This window comes from Pyrus communis, chromosome 4 (assembly GCF_041283825.1).
Source record: "Pyrus communis isolate YQ-2024b chromosome 4, ASM4128382v1, whole genome shotgun sequence".
NCBI classification, from domain to species: domain Eukaryota; kingdom Viridiplantae; phylum Streptophyta; class Magnoliopsida; order Rosales; family Rosaceae; genus Pyrus; species Pyrus communis.
The window spans coordinates 10563131-10566693 of NC_142568.1; positions in this window are offsets into that span (position 1 = coordinate 10563131).

A 3563-nucleotide genomic window follows, 5' to 3' on the forward strand; every position below is an offset into this window, starting at 1 on the left:
ATCCGAGATGGGATAGATGACGCCACAATCAAGCAATTTGATGATTTCCTTCTTCACTACTTCCATCATTGGTGGGTTGAGTCGACGTTGGGCTTCCCTTGATGGTTTGGCGCCTTCTTCCATGAGAATTCGATGCATGCATGTGGTAGGACTTATACCCTTGATATCGGCCAAAGTCCACCCAATGGCCGTCTTGTGCTCTTTGAGAACCCTCACCAATTTCTCCTCCTCTTGTGCCGTGAGTGATGAAGCTATAATGACGGGCAATGTGTCTTGCTCGCCCAAAAACACATACTTCAAGTGATTTGGCAACGGTTTGAGCTCAAGTGTAGGTGGTTGTTCTATAGAAGGAAGCAACTTATTAGTCGTAATTGGAATTGAAATTGGACTAGGGGGCTTACCTTGGAGCCGTGGCAATGACTCTAGGGCTGCCACGGTCTCAATTACATCTTCATCAAAGGCCACGGCATGGGTGTTCAATTGTGTGCTGTGGGTTGCTATGGTGGCAGCCATGTGATCCTTCAATTCTATGCCATTTGTAATGACTGTTTCAAGTGCATCGCCATGTAATTGATCAAGGTGTGCCTGCGCCAAAGAATCAAGAATATCAATAGAGAAACATGAGTGATCATCATTAGGAAATCTCATAGTTTCAGAAATATTAAAATCAATCACTTCCCCATCGAATTCCATTGTTAAAGTGCCTTTAAACACGTCTATCTTAGTTCGTGCTGTCTTCATGAATGGCCTCCCAAGAAGAATCGGCAAGGATGGAGCATGGGTAGTTTCCTCCATTTCAAGGACATAGAAATCCGCCGGGAAGATCAAATTATTCACCTGCACTAAGACATCTTCCAATTCTCCCTTTGGATAGGCATTAGATCTATCGGCTAATTGAATAATCACACCATCATTTTTCAATTCACCAAGGTTCATTGAAGCATAAATAGAGTATGGCATGACGTTAATTGAAGCTCCTAAGTCTAACATAGCATGTTCGAACTTAGTTTGACCAATAATACAAGGGATTGTAAAGCTACCTGGATCTTTGCACTTTGGTGGTAATTTTCTTTGTAAAACAGCGGAAACATTCTCACTTACCCTTACTACCTCTTTATGTGATGGCCTCTTCCTTGTAGTGCACAATTCTTTCAAGAACTTAGCGTATTTGGGCACTTGCTTTATGGCATCTAGGAGCGGGATATTGACTTGAACTTTCCTAAATGTCTCAAGAATGTCCTTCTCATGCTCCTCCTTCTTTGTTTGCAAAAATCTGTGAGGAAAAGGAACATTGGGTGGAACGGGGTTAGAATTAATCAAATTTGAACCTAACTTACCTTTGGTGGCCGAATGGGATGTATTGGATGAAGTAGTGTCCTTAGATGCTTGCGGCAATAGATGTTGTGTCCTTGCCGTGGGCATGTTTGGAGCCTTCTCTTCACGTTGCAACGTCTCGTCTTCATTAGGACTTGTTTTGGGTGGTGTGGATGTCGTGCCAACTTCTTTTCCACTCCTCAAAGTAATTGCTTTGGCAGATTCGAACCCTCCCTTTGGATTGACAATGGTTGAACTTGGAAGCTTGCCTTGGTCTCGGAATTGTCCCACAAACTCCGCAATCTGCCCTATTTGCTTTTCTAAGTGGTCCACCCTTTTGTCTTGGTTTTGCATTGCCTTGTTTTGATTTTCTTGCCCCTGAGACAAACTAGTAAGTAACTTAAGAATTGTAGCATTATCTAAAGATGTACCTTGATGGTTTTGGGCGGATTGGGGTTGGTTTTGGTCTTGGCCGTGGGGTTTGGTGTAAAACCCCGGGGGTTGCTGCCTAAAGCCTCCTTGTTGGTAAGGTTGTTGAGGCTCCCTCCACTTGAAATTTGGATGGTCTCTCCAACCCGGATTGTATGTATTGGAATATGGATCATTCCTTGGCTGATTTTGGCTTGGAAATCCAATGGCGTTTGCACTCTCCCATCCCCCATTCTCAATCAATTGAGGGCACTTTTCCGAAGGATGACCTTGAATAGAACATACGCCACATACAATTGGACTTTGGATCTTCATTCCTTTGGCCATCTGAGACACAAGAGAAGTAAGATTAGCTAATTGAGTTTGAATGTTGGATTGAGAACTTACCTCATTCACTTGTTGCCGTGGGGGGTCCCTTTGCCCAATTCCTTCGTATTGTTGTGCATTGAGAGCCCGGTTTGCAATAAGGTTCTTGGCTGCCATAGGGGTTTTATCCACCAATGCTCCTCCCGCCGAAGCATTAAGCATTTGTCTTTCAATGGGAATAAGACCTTCATAGAAGTATTGAAGTAGAAGCTCCTCTTTCATTTGATGTTGAGGACATGATGCAACAAGGGTTTTAAAACGCTCATAGTATGTTGGAAAAGACTCCCCTTGACTTTGTTGAATTCCACTAATCTTCTTTCTCAAGAGAATGACTCTTGAAGTAGGAAAGAACTTTTCAAGAAACGCCCTCTTCATGCTCTCCCAAGAGGTGACCGTTCCGGGTGCTAGCTCGTATAACCAATCTTTGGCCTTCTCCAAAAGTGAGAACGGGAAAGCCTTCATCTTCAAAATGCTACCATCAACGTTAACTGGAGTCATGCTTGAACACACTACCTCGAACTCCTTCAAATGCTTGTTGGGATCTTCCATGGATAATCCATGGAATTTTGGAATGTGATGCAACAAGCTTGACTTCAATTCAAATTCGTCGGTCTTGTCTTGAGCCGCCCTTGGGTATTGGATGCACAAGGGTGCAGCATTGGCCATTCCCGAAGCCGAAAGCTCCTTGATTGTACGGTTGTCCACTGCCATGGTTTCTTCCTCTTGTGCCGTGGGTTCTTCTTCCTCCCTTGGCGTTGGCTCTTCCTCCTCCTCAAGGTTGGGAGCCGTACTAGATTCTGGGTTCTTCTTCTTCTTCCTCAAAGTGCGCTCAAAATCGTCGTCGAAATCCAAGATGTTTGCACTAAGGGGATGAGAACTACGAGTCATAAACTAGTACCTATAAACAAGAAAAGAAATTAGGTCAGTAGCTAAAACAAAAAGAAAATACAAAGAAACAAAAAGAAACAACGGGGGATTAGCAAAATTGCTGGTCCCCGGCAACGGCGCCAAAAATTTGATGCGAAATATATAAGCACACAAATTAAACCCTCTTTTCGACAATTGTAGTATAGATATAAGTAGGGATCGTTCTAGGCCGGGGATTAGGAGGGATTGCTAATCTAATGAAAATTGACTCAAAGATGTGAAAATATGTTTTAAAACACTTTAAATAGACTCACAAGACTCTTACTAACTTATATGACTCAAAACAAACTTTAAAGACTCAAAACAACCAAAAACAACCAAAAAGACTCAATTTAGACTCTATGACTTAATTTGGACGAAAATACACTTGGTTTTGACTCTAAAGACTCAAAAAGACTCTTTTGGACAGATTTGGAACAAATAAGAAAGGGGGTTTTGATTTTGGACGAATTTAAGAGAAAACAAGTGACTTAAAACTTTAAAACAGATTTTGGACGAAAATAAGAAAAACTAATGGATGATGGGAT